The sequence below is a fragment of the Dromiciops gliroides genome, chromosome 2, assembly GCF_019393635.1.
Source record: "Dromiciops gliroides isolate mDroGli1 chromosome 2, mDroGli1.pri, whole genome shotgun sequence".
Lineage (NCBI taxonomy): Eukaryota > Metazoa > Chordata > Mammalia > Microbiotheria > Microbiotheriidae > Dromiciops > Dromiciops gliroides.
In genome coordinates, this window is record NC_057862.1 from 617,322,377 (window position 1) to 617,336,679 (window position 14,303).

Genomic DNA, 14,303 nt, shown 5'->3' on the forward strand with positions numbered 1-14,303 from the left:
TTGTGATTTGCACTGGAAAAAAAAATAGCCATACCAGTGATATCACTGATCTTTCATAACTGAAATCATTCAAATTTCTAGTTTTACTTCATTCTGTATATGCCAATTTACCGTTTCTTGAAAACTATACCTGTTTGTTTGTTTGTTTAATGTTGTTAGTCCCTATCACTGCTTCCCATTTTAGATTGTGAGTTGAATTTTCCTGTTTTATCTGGGAGGATATAATCAGAAGACCTTCCCATCACTCAGGTTTATCCCTGGCTAGAACAAAGAATCCTCTAGAGAAAAACAATAATCAGTCACAGACTAGCCATGAAACCTTCCCCAGTAAAACAGTGTTGTTGCTGTAAGTGGTGATTAGGTTCTCAGGACAGTCTACAAAAGCCACAAAACTTTGAAACTAATAATACTTTCCTGAGTTCTGGTCAATAGAACCAAAAGTCATGGGGACCAAAGGAAAAGAGAAGGAAGATTGCAAAGGGAGGATAAAATGGAAGAGAATGTTCTCTCCCTTTCTCAGGAACAAATGCTAGATTAGATGCCCTCTTCTTCAACCACCCACTCTCAAGGAAACATAAAAGTAATAGAAGTCATGGTGAGTCTTCTAAATATTAATCATCAGGAGATAAAAGAAGCATGAACTTAGACTAGGAGGGATAGGAAGTGTTCAAGTTCAAATCCTGAAGGTGATGAAAGAAAAAAATTCCAATCAATAGAAAAGGGATACTTGTCCAAAGAAACCAATGTGAATATGCAGGGGACTCATTGAACAACTTAAATTTTTTAAAGATTTATATCTTTAGACTGTGGCAACAAGCAAGGACTGATAACTTAGACTGAATATCCAAGGGTGGCAGGATCCAGTAAGAAAAATATTAGTGTTAAAAGCTCAAAATGAGCTAAGGCTGAAATGGATGATAAAGATCAGAAAAGAGGCATTGTTATTTTTCAAAGCTATATTCTGAAAAAAAAAAGAGTTGTCAAAGAAGGAAATAAGACTGCATTCTGAGATCCCAAGATGCTGCTAACAGACTGGAAGAACAGAATTAATATGGATAAATGAGTATTTGACTTATCTCAAGAAAAATAGGGAGACAATAAGTGAAGAGATAGCTGCCCTTGATGAGTTCATGTCACCTGACCTAGAACAATTCCGTTTCTGGACGCTGAAAACATTTTTAGAGGTAATTGTTGAGCTGTTGTGTGTGATCCTTGGAAGATCATGGAAAATGAAAGAGGTTCTGTAAGACTGAAGAATGGCCAATGTTCTGGTGTTCAAAAAAAAATAAGAGGTCAGAATTTGCAAACTATAGCACAGTAAACATGATGCCTCAGAAAATTCGAGAGCAATTAAGGAGATGGTTTGTAAACATCTTTAAAAAGCAATCACTGAGGGGCAGCTAGGTGGCAGAGGCAGCTAGGTGGCACAGTGGATAGAGCACTGGCCCTGGAGTCAGGAGGACCTGAGTTCAAATCCAGCCTCAGACACTTAACACTTATTAGCTGTATGACCCTGGGCAAGTCACTTAACCCCAATTGCCTCACACCAAAAAAAAAAAAAAAGCAATCATTGATCACAAAGCATCACCATGGCTGCACCAAAAACAGATAAAGGACATCAAGAAGCTGAAGAGGATGTTGAAGATGAATGTAGAAAGCCTGGAGACCATGACACACATCAGGGCTTCTTCACTCTTTTTGCATCATGCACCCCTTTGACTTTCTAGTGATGCTTATGGACTCCTCAGAATAATGTTTTAAAATAATTGAAGAAAATGAAAAATATCAGTTAAAGGTTGTAAATAAAGTTCATTGATGCCCTAAAATTAATCCATAGATCCCTCGGAGATCTGTAGGTTCTAGATAAAGAACCCTTGACATACAAGAATTGGTTGAAGGAACTAGATTTATCTTGGTGGGGGGCGGGGGGAAGATAGTACAATGATTTTCAAGGATTTAAAATCCTGGAAGAGAAATGTCTTGTTCTGCCTGGTCACCCTTATAATAAAACTACAAATAATTGGTCAAAGTTATAGAAAGGGAGATTTGGGCTCACACAAAGAAAAACTTCATCATAATTAGAGCTATCCAAAAATATAATGGGATCTTGGAAGGAAGAAGATTTTTCTCACATCAGGAAAAGTCTTCATGACCATTTGTTTCTGAGATAAATATGAGTTGGATCAGATGGCCTCTGACATCTTCCCTATTCTGAGATTCTGTCATTTACTTTCTGACCTCTTTCCCTTTCTTGAAGGTACAGCTTAGCAGCTACTTCCTTTGTAAAGCCTTCATGAGAGGTAGTGTGATAGAAAGGAACCATGTCTCTGTTACTTACTAGTCATATGCAATGAGCAAGTCACCTAACTACTCTAAGCCTCAGTTTCCTTCCTTAGGTTGGGGATAATAATACTACTTATATATTCCATACTTCATCAGGTTGTTATGGAGAACGTGTTTTATAAGCCTAAAGTAACATATAAATAAGAATCCTACAAGCTAGAAAAAAACTTTAAAGTCATTCTACCCTCTCATGTATTTAATCATTCTCCCACTTGGATTATTTGTGTAAGAGATTCTTATATCCCTACTAGATTTTTGTTTTTTGTTTGGTTTTTTTGCAGGGCAATGAGGGTTAAGTGACTTGCCCCGGGTCACACAGCTAGTAAGTGTCAAGTGTCTGAGACCGGATTTGAACTCAGGTCCTCCTGAATCCAGGGCTGGTGCTTTACCACCGCACCATCTAGCTGCCCCCTCCCTACTAGATTTAAATTCCTCAAGGGCAGGGACTGGTGTTTTTTTTTTTTTATCTTTGTATCATCAAGTGCCATGCACATAAAAAATATTTAATAAATATTAGTGGAATGAAATTCAATTAAATGGAGTCAAGTTGAATGGAGATTAGCCCAAATTTCAAAATTAGTGAAGTATGTCTTTGGCCTGAGAGCTTCCAATGTCCTTCTACCACAATACTCTGTTGCTAGTCTAAGCCCCTTGCAGTATCCCTATTTTGGAAAATTCTTCATGTCCCAAAATTAGTTAGCCAGATACCCCCTTCCCTCCAAATCCATATTCCTCTTCCTTCAATGCACCTCAACAAGATAGCAGAAAAATATGATTAAATTACTTAGTGCTTAAGTGTGATTGGGTAGAAACTGTGTAGATCAGTTAGAGGCATTTGCTTTTAAAAATAAGGATGTTTATTAAGAGAAATGAAGATTTCCTTAGTGAAATTTCATGCAAATCAAGGAAAGTGAAATATTTCATGCAATGTGAGGAAATATATTGGAGGTGAAGGGGCTAGTTTATAGTATGTGGATACTACTTAAGTATGCCTGAAGAGGTATACTTAAGTATATAGCTCTCCTAAGTTCTTACTTTTCCTAGTCATCTTCCAGGCTTCCGTCCCAAGTACAAACAACTGTGACAACACAGACTCATATGCCAGTATCCTTGTGAAAAGGTGTACATTCAAAGTTTTCTCAACCTCTCTATTACGCATAAAGTCTTATCCCACATACTGTAGCAAAAATACCACTGACTTTAGAGTCAGAAGACCTCAATTTATCTCTTGGTTAGGCTCCCTAATACCTATGACTGATGTTGACAAGCTACTACTTCTTTCTTCTTTCCTCATCCTTTAATTCCCAACTAAAATCCCACCATCTCTCTGCGCTAGGCATTTCCACTGACTGTGCTGTTCCCCTCCCCCTATGCCTGGAATGCTCCTTATCTCCACCTCCTGGACTCCCTGTCTCAGATAAAATACCACCTTCCACTAGAAGCCTTTCCCAATCCCTCTTAATGCTAGTTCCTTCCCTTTGTTAATTACTTCTAATGTATACAGTATATAGATAGCTTTGTATAAATTTGTTTGTCTCCTCCATCAGATTGTAATTTCCTTGAGGGTGGGGACTGTCTTTTGCCTCCTTTTTTATTCCCAGTGCTTAGCAGAGTGCCTGGCACATAGTAGGCTTTTGATAAATCTTGATTGATTGATCTTTAAAATGAGGAAGTGGAATGAGTATTTTGAAAGCCGAGTTAAAGATAAAAGTTAAAAATCATTCCTGTGAAGACTATCTTTATATAACTAAATAAAAGGACCCTACTGTTTTTAGTGTTTAACTTACTGAGCACCATAATAACCAAATTGAATAGCTTAGTAGTTGATATACATACACACAGTTATAAAAAACATCTGAAAATAAAATTAGATAATTTTCTATTTTTTTTAAATCTTCTATTTAATAACTGTAGGTAGAGTCTGCCCTAATTTATTCTGAGCAATTTATGTCAGAGTTCTTTTCTGCCACTGAATAGCTCTGTGTGACTAGACAAGTTATAGAATCATTGATTTAAAGCTGAAAGAGACCCTCAGCAGGTCATCCGGTTCAATGCCCTGATTTTAGGGATGATGAAACATTTCCTATATAAGAGTAACAAATTTACATTCCAAGATGTTGACAAAACTGTTCTGAGATTAGGATGAGGATAAATTAAAGACAGCTACAATTGCCAAAATGTCTGGAGTGTTGAGGATAAGGAGATGGCCAATCATTACCCCAAGCTCATTAGGCAAATCCAACTTGGTAAATGTAGCTGGTTTGTTGTACTCTCGGAGGCTTTGTTATTCCCTGGAAGGGGGCTAGTGGGTAGGGGTGGAGATTCACTAATCCTAATAATTGATGACTGGGGTAGCTAGGTGGATAAAGTACTGGCCCTGGAGTCAGGAGGGCCTGAGTTCAAATCTCATTCAGAGACTTATTAGCTGTGTGACCCTGAGCAGGTCACTTAACCCCAATTGCCTCAAAAAAACAAAACAAAAAAAAAAAAAACAAGTAAAAAATATCTGAGGCCATCTCCAGTCATGCTGATGTATATCTTGCCACTGGACCCAGATGACTCTGGAGGAGAGAGTGAGGTTGGTGACCTTGCACAGCCTCCCTCACTTAAATCCAGTTCACTAGAAGCCATAGCATCTCCTCCCGATGTTATGGTCCTCTTTGAGAATGAAGGACAAACAACAGTTGATGACTATTTTCATAAACCCTTCCAGTCTCTAGCACTAAAACATGGAGGGAGAGACTAACTCAATTCAATTCAATTCAATTCAACAAGCATTTATTATCACCTACTATACACTAGTGCTAGGGATAGAAAAACAAAAAGAAAAATAGTCTACTAGTCTTTGCCCTCAAGAAACTTACATGCTTTTTTTTGTGTGTGTAGGCAACAGGGGTTAAGTGACTTGCCCAGGATCACACAGCTAGTGTCAAGTGTCTGAGGATGGATTTGAACTCAGGTCCTCCTGAATCCAAGGCTGGTGCTTTATCCACTGCACCACCTAGCTGCCCCCAGAGAAGCTGACGTTCTTGAAAGGAAATAGCACGTGAATACGAAATACACATGTAAATCCTGTTGAGTGTCCCTGCAGAGGGTACTGTTGGTTGGTCAGTACTCAATCTTTTCTATTCCCTCTTCCCTTCTAGAAAGGGACAAAGCTGAATCCTTCCCAGGTTTTTCAGGGTGGGGGGAAGTTCTGGGGTGATCTTTCTTCCAATTCTTCTTTCTCTCTAGCAGTTTTATCAAGCACACCCTATTAACAACAATTATAACAACTTTAGTCCACGGCCAACAGTAATGTCCCTGAGTTTCATGTGATTCTTTTCTCTATTATTTCACAGAGTTTCTCTCAAATGAAAAGTTTAGTGTAATCACAACAGCTAAGAGCCCCCATTTGAGAAAATTCTAACTGTATTTGAGATAAAATCAGGATACAGAAAACATTTAGGTAATTATGGGGAAAGGAATAAGAAAAGGAGATAAGCCTTTATATAGCCAGACACAGTGCTAAGCACTGTTTACAATTATTATCTCATTTGATCCTCACTACCCAGGAGATAGGTGCTATCACTGTCCCCATTTTACAGATGAGGGAACTGAAGCAAAAAGGGATTTGTGACTTGCCCGGGATGACACAGCCAGTAAGTGTCTGAGGCTGAATTTGAATTCAGATCTTTCTGACTCCAGGCCAGGGGCTCTATTAACCATCTTAGTAAGCAGAGTACATTACAGTATCTGGAACTGGACAGGCCCAGGGAGGGGAGGTTGGGGAACGAGCAGACCTTTATTTGGCCCTTCCATTAGCACCTTAAAGAGGCAGGTACAACCAATAGTACCAGTCTTCCACTTTAAGATGCCTATGGGGACATAATTTACTTTCCTCAATCTTTCTCTTCTCCCCGCAAAGCTCAGTCCTCATTTCATTTTCTTCTTCCATTTCTCCTTTCAGTTTCACCCTTAGATTTCTCATTTCCATTCCTTCTTTCTTCTGGTGCCTTTATGCTTTTAGTTCTCTTCCAGTTTGGTTTCTTCAATTCTGGGCTGGCCTGGGGATACCATCTCCCTGCTCCTTCCTCCCAGTCTGTCTTTGGCAGGCTGCATGTGTATCCCTTTAAGAACTCTCTGGCATGACTCAAGTCAGCCCTCTGACTCAAAGATGAAAATAGACCTCAACTAGATCTCAGGGCTTAGACAGAATCGTTGTCCCTCTGAGCTACAAAATTACAGGCTGACAGTCTGTCATGACGTCACCTCCTGATGTCATGGTCCTCTTCAAGAATGAAGGACAAACAACCAATCCCTATGACATTCATAAAAAATATACATAGGAATTTCTCATCTAGGGGTGGGCTGTGTGTAGAGTGTGGCTGTAGGTATTAGGCACTTGGGGGAATTAAGAAAAGATTCTTGTAAGAGGCAGCACTTTTGTTTAGTTCGGAATGGAGATAAGAGCTCCTAGAGGTAAGAAGAGATAAGGAGGAAGGGCCTTCCAGCCTCGGGCAAAGGCAGAAGGGAGATGGAATGTTGCACACACCACTCAAGTAAGCCCGACCGGATCCCACAAGGCGTGAGAAGGAGTCTCGTATAATCAAACTAGAAAGATAGCTTGAGGCCTACTTAAATGCCAAACAAAAGCTTTAGGGAAACCACTGAAGATTCCTGAACTAAGGAGCAATAAGATCAGACCTGAATCCATTTGATAAGGATGAGTCAAATGAATTAGAAAAGGGAGAGATCAATTTGTAGATTATTGCATCCAGCTGGGAGGTCAGTTAGAAGATTACAGCAATAGTCCAGGTGAGAAATGATGAGATCTAAAATAGGATAGAGGGGGGGCAGCTAGGTGGAGCAGTGGATAAAGTACTGGGCCTGGATTCAGGAGGACCTGAGTTCAAATCCAGCCTCAGACACTTGACACCAGCTGTGTGACCCTGGGCAAGTCACTTAACCCTCATTGCCCCAGAAAAAAACATTTTAAAAATAAAATAAAATAGGATAGGATAGAAGTTATGTTAATGAAGAGATGGCAACAGATGTGAGAAATATTGCTGAAGTAGAATAAGATCTGGTATCTGAGTGGAATGAAGGGTGGGATGGAGATGAGGAAGAGGGATTAGTAGAAGATGAACCCTAGGGGACAGCTAGGTGGGCAGTGGATAAAAGCACCATCCCTGGGTTCAAGAGTACCTGAGTTCAAATCTGACCTCAGACACTTGACACTTACTAGCTGTGTGACCCTGGGCAAGTCACTTAACCCCAATTGCCTCACAAAAAAACAAACAAGCAAACAAACAAAAAGGATATATATTTAAAAAAAAAAAGAGTACCTGAGTTCAAATCTTGACCTCAGACACTTGACACTTACTAGCTGTATGACCCTGGGCAAGTCATTTAACCCCCATTGCCCCGCCAAAAAAAAAAGATGAACCCTAATTTCTAAACCTGGGTGATTGGAAGAATTGTGGTGCCCTTGCCAACAGTGAAGAACTTCATAGAAAGTAACTCAGAACCTTGTGGGCAAGAATTGGTTCATGTCTATGAGCCTAGCATAGTTACTTAAATACCCTATGGTATTTAAGATTAAGAGGTGGTTTAGGAAGACCTAAACTCAAATGCTGCTTGACCCTGAGCAAGTGACTTCATCTCAGTCTGCCTCAGTTTCCTCATTTGTAAAGTGGGGATATAATAATAGCACCTACCTTCTAAGGTTGTTGTGAGGATCAACTGAGATACAATTTGTAAATCACTTTGCAAACCTCCATTGTTGTTTGTCCTTCGTTCTCTGAGAGGACCATGACATCAGGGTGATGTCATGACCTGCACTGAATTAAATTTAAGTGAGGGAGGGCTGTGGCAGGTCACCAACCTCAGTGTCTCCTCCAGAGCCATCTGGGTCTAGGAGCAAGATAGACATCGGGATGACTGGAGATGAACTTTGGCTTTTTTAAGCTAAGGTCTTTCCCAGATCTGTTTGTCTGAGACAACGTCCATTCAGTGATTAAGGCTACATACAGGAAGTTATTGAGAGAATTTAAGAATTGTGGCAGCCGGCTGCAGAAAACTGCAAATTTTCTTTGCTCCTACTCAGCTGGGAGGCACATTCTTCAGACAGTCTTGTGTCAAGGTCGAAGTAATCAAGCAAGAAAGCAATAATCAATCAATCAACATTTTATTAAACACCTGCTGTGTGCCAGACACTGTGGTAAGAGCTGGAATAAAGCTTCGCTGCAGGGTCTCTCTTGAAGAGGAGAAATTATGGGAAGTCTGACTGGGGCAAGAACTCATCTTGTAGTGCAAAGCAGGGAAAGCCCATCTTCTTTGGATCAATCCCATGGTATCAGTCCCCAGATATTTGTAATTACATAATTTGTGGAGTCAGTCCAGTCTGTGAAAGGATCTGTGGTTCCAGATCATGAACTCACAGGGAAATTATTAGAGAAATGCAGCCAATTCAGTCTCAGCTCTCATCCAAGCTGAGAAGCTCTCAAACAGCTAACACATTGATCTTGGGATTTTAACTGTAGACTGCAGTCACTACAACAAGCATCTACTGAAGCCAAACAATGCACCCCGAAACAAGCACCAAGTGTTGCTGCAAAAGAGCAAGGAATGAAGAAGTTAAAGTCCCCTTTTTCCTGTTCCTTGGTGCATAAACAGACCGCACTTACCGACAGCCCACCCTGCTCTTTTTCACCATTGCCATCAGCACCATTTGGGGAGTGGAGGGAGGGAAGAAAGAACTTTAAGCTTTTTATTAAAAAAAAAATCTGAAGGATCAGAAATGGAGATAGGAATGTAGCTGTAGAAAGCAGGAACCCTGAGGTTCTGGCTCTGGGGAACTTTATTGTAGAATTGTAGAATCTCAGAGTTGAAAAGTAATTTAGGAGTTAAAGTTTAATCCCTACACCACCCCCCACCCCAACCCTGCCACTTGAAGAATGAATCCCCTTAACAATATTCACCATAAAGGGTTCTCTAGCCTTTGCTTAGCCAAGTCCAATGATGTGGCAGTCCATTTCATTTTCAGATAGCATTCATTGTGACAGTTCCTTCTCTTGCTAGCTTCCTTCAAAACTCAGATAGACATCTAACACCTACATGAGGCCTTTCCTGATCCACACGCACATATGTATGTTTATGTGTATGTGTACACATACACTTACATGTACACGTATACGTGTATATATACACACCGTATACACCTCTATACTACTTTATCAATCAACATTTATTGAGCACCTACTATGTGCCAGGCACTATGCTAAGCCTTTCCAGCTGGGCACTCAAAATGGAAGGCCCTGTGCCCAAGGAGAGAGTTGACTCATCCTCCTCTCAGGTTTCTAGGGGAAATCATAAGGGGCTGCAGTTTCTAGTATTATATTGCTTATAAACCCCAACCAATGTCCTCCGAAGCAATTATCAGCCAGAGTTTATTCGCTTTTATAAAGGGTAAACAGGTAGAGCAAACTCAGGCTTTCCAAAAATAATCCCCCTCAATGAGAATATACTCTTCCCTACTACACACAGGGTCCTTGGAGAGAATGCGCTTAAAACGAAAAGCTCAAAGCCCTCTAGTTACTGGGAGTCATTTTTTTCCCTTTGTGGAGTCCTCATGAAATTTTCCTGAAGTGTAGCTTTCTGCCGGGTTTTCAAGGGCAAGTCCCTTTCTAGAATCCTGAGGTAGAGAGTGCTTGTCCTCAGCACATCTAGTTTAACCTCAGAGTGTGTCACACTTCTCAATGCAGAACTTCTCAATGCAGATCTGCCATCAATCACCAAAGCTCCAGGGAGCACTAGGTCTTTCAACCTTTCAAAATTCAAAAGATATGGGGCAGCTAGGTAAAGCATCAGCCCTGGATTCAGGAGGACCTGAGTTCAAATCCAGTCTCAGACACTTGACACTTACTAGCTGCGTGACCTTGAGCAAGTCACTTAACCCCCATTGCCCTGCAAAAAAAAAAAAAAAAATTCAAAAGATTGTTACCCAATCAATGGGTGGGGGAGGACAGATTTATTCTCAGGATTCCTTCACCAGTGGATTTAACCACTACCTGACTGAACCACTTGAAATTGGCTTGAAATGTTATATGTAGACCCAGAGATGTGTTTCAGCTATTCTAATATACTTCTTGTTTGGAATTTGTCTGTCTTTATCCAATGATTGGAGCACTTCACTCCTCCCAAACTGAGTTAAAGATGGTCATATCTAATTTACACCTTCAATTGATTGATTCATTTGAGAATTATAAGCAAATTAGTTCAATCAGATTGCTTTTCCCCAGTAACATGTAGGGGGCAATTAGGTGGCACGGATAGAGTGCCAGGTCTGGGGTCAGATAGACTCATCTTCCTGAGTTCAAATCTAGCCTCAGATAATTATTAGTTGTGTTACCCTGAACAAGTCACCTTACCCTGTTTGCTTCAGTTTATCATCTGTAAAATGACCTGGAGAAGGAAATGGTGAAGCATTCTAATATCTCTGCCAAGAAAATACTAAATGGAGATCACAAAGAGTCAGACATGGGGCAGCTAGGTGGCACAGTGGATAAAGCACCAGCCTTGGGTTCAGGAGGACCTGAGTTCAAATCTGGCCTCAGACCCTTGCCACTTACTAGCTGTGTGACCCTGGGCAAGTCACTTAACCCTCATTGCCCCACCAAAAGACAAAAAAACAGTCAGATATGTCTGAAATGACTCAACAATACTAAAGGAATGAGAGTTTTGATTGAGTGGTAAATGTTTGAAATCTGAAACTCCTCAAAGTAGAAATGCCATAGGAGGTGACTTAAAGCACCATTAAATCATTGGGGAGAGGGACACTGGGATGTGTGATAGAAGTCCAGAAAGGGAGATGAGAATATTCCAAAGACATAGTTCACCTATTTTAAAATATGATCTTTGAACCCAGAATGACATGTATTAATCTCACTCAATCTTTAGGAAACTGAGGTTCAGTTAACTTGCAGCTTAGGTAAATAACTTGTCTGTGGTCACATCCTGGAGAAAACTATGTTGATCCTCTTACCTCCTGCACCACTTATTATTCCTAGGATTCAGAATTTTTCTACTAGTACCATAGTTTAGCTATAGTGACTTAAAAAGGCTTTTATGGCTGACTTTGAACTTATTTATCATCTATAATGTGTCTATGGAGAAATTCCTTTTGTTTTTGTTATTCAGTTGTTTTCAGTCATGTTGAACTCTTCATGACCCCATTTGGGGTTTTCTTGACAGAGATGCTGGAGTGGTTTGCCATTTCCTTTTCCAGCTCATTTTACAGATGAGGAAACTGAGGCAAACAGGATTAAGTGACTTGCCCAGGGTCACATAGCCACTCAATGTCTGAGGTCAGATTTGAACTGAGGAAGAAGAGTCTTCCTGACTCTCTCCTTGGTGCTCCATCTACTGCTTCACCTAGTTGCCCCTACCAGGTTTCAAATAACGAACTCATTAGCAAACTTTTGAAACAAAATTTTATTCATAAGGAGGAGACTTCCAATATTTTCATATTAGGTTCCACCATAAACAAGACACACCCTAATTTCAAAGAGACAGAAGCAGATTTCAAAATCTTCTTTCTTTACCACACCTTACAAAAAAATGGGCTCAACAATGTACCTCGACATTCCTTATGTAATACAAGTGGTATGCTTGGTATGACTCATTTGACCCCTCAACAGATAGAGTTAATCAGGAGACTTTTTAAAGGCTAACAAATGAAAATAAATTAAAATTAAAGTTTTAAAAGGATGCTTTGGCCTGTTGGTTACAGCATGAAAAGAATTTTTGGCTTATATTGATTTGAAGTAAATATGTGGTTGTTCACATTTATATACCATTTAAACGTTTTAAAACTCCCTACTTGTATTAATCTCATCTTTAGGAAACTGAGGTTCAGTTAACTAACTTGCAGCTCAGATAAGTAACTTGTCTGTGGTCACACAACTAGCAAATGGTGGTGGGATTAGAACTCAGACTGGTGACTCCAAGGCCAACACACTGTCCACAATATTTTAAAAGTTATATCAACTATAAATAAAAGCAACGATATCCTGAATTTTGATTGCCCTTTAATACTTAGAAAGCATTCTCCTTATAATGCTACCATGAAGTAGGTTATATAAGTAGCATTATTTCCATTTTGTAGATAAGGGATCTAAGGAAGGATGGCATCATTAGAAAGAGTGTCAGAACTGGAATCAGGAGGCCTGCTTTGGAATCTTGACCCTTAGAATGTATGGAGCCATTAACAATTAATCTAACTTATCTATCACTCACTTTCCTTATCAGAAAAAGGGGAATAATAATACTTAAACTCTTTAACTTCCAGGATTGTTTTGAGTAAATTGATTTGCAAACCTTAAAACACTATAGACATGTGAGTTATTAGAGGTCACGGAGATAGTGTCAGAGCCTAGACTTGAACACAAATTATAGTTTAATTAAAATGTTACAAACCACAACACCTTCTTTCAGGACACAAAATTGTCCTATTTGAACATACCTGAAAATGACTCTTTTTAAAAAAAAAATTTTATTTATTTATTTTTTTAATGAGGCAATTGGGGTTAAGTGACTTGCCCAGGGTCACACAGCTAGTAAGTGTTAAGTGTCTGAGGCCGGATTTGAACTCAGGTCCTCCTGACTCCAGGGCCAGTGCTCTATCCACTGCGCCACCTAGCTGCCCCCGAAAATGACTCTTACAGGGGAAAAACAAAACAAAGCAAAACTTGGAGAAAAGTATTTATAAGTACACTTTACTAACAAACATTAAAGACACTTTGTGTATTGCAAAGAGTAGTTGGTGTGTCTCTAAGTTCTGCTTTTCATAATTCCCTTTTGACATTTTTTTCCAGGAAGGTACAGATGGTGCCAAGCATGATGAGGACATATTGGAGTGTGTCTTAGAGATGTGTCCATGTACTTATAAGTTAAGATGATAACATACAAGGGTACTACTGAAAGGGTGGTAATGGCTTTTGATCGTTTCTACCCATCCTCTTGCCAGATCCCCCTTTTGACAATAAGATAAATGTACAAGATTTGACAATAAGATAAATTTGCAAGATGGATAGTCTGTGATTATCCAACATAGCAAACAAGATGTCCTTAGCAATCTTCACAAAGCACACATGAATCATGGTGTTAGAGTTGGGGTGCTCACTAGTGTAGGTGAACAAAAGTCTCTATGTGTCCCACTAAATTCATCCCTGTACCTTGTACTTTTAAAAAAAGTTGAAAAGCACATTAGGTTTAATGATTAAAATTATTATTTTCCCATAACCCAATAGAATTGTCTCAAGGAGAACTTTTACTTTTCAATTCACCTTAGCATCTTTGAATGTCTTGGCACAGGGTGGGATATTTACCACAATGAAATAACACCTCAAGTTTCACAAGCCTTTATAAATGTAATGCGATTTCAAAATCCAGTTACATAAATAAGGAAATGAGCATGAAACTGCTTGCTTCACAAGCAAAGCCTTTCAATGGCTTTCATCCTAGCTTTAAGTTTTCCAACTTCCAGTACTACAGATCTCTCTGAAATCTGTACTTTTTAGTCTCTCTCTCTCTCTCTCTCTCTATATATATATATGTATATATAGTATTTCTTCTCCACAAATGCTTGTAAGCACCATAAATTGCTTTTAAAATAATATTTCTCCAGTTGATATGTTTGGTCTTTCTCCAAGGAAAAAAGAAAGAAGGGGAGAGGAAAGAAAAAGGAAGGAAGGAAGGAAGGAAGGAAGGAAGGAAGGAAGGAAGGAAGGAAGGAAGGAAGGAAGGAAGGAAGGAAGGAAGGAAGGAAGGAAGGAAGGAAGGAAGGAAGGAAGGAAGGAAAGAGAGAAGGAAGGGGGAGGGAAGGAAGGAAAAGAGGGAGGAAGGAAAGAATCCCACTATCTGAGGACTAACCTAATGGAAAGTTCAGCAATCAAAGGGCAGGTTTTCATTCATCAATG

The 14,303-nt window shown here is 39.6% G+C and overlaps 1 protein-coding gene across 1 annotated transcript in view; it reads right to left on the reverse strand.

Moving 5' to 3' along the window:
* QPCT (glutaminyl-peptide cyclotransferase) overlaps window positions 1–14,303 on the reverse strand; it is a 37,837-nt gene that overhangs the window by 22,828 nt on the left and 706 nt on the right. The window lies entirely within an intron of this gene.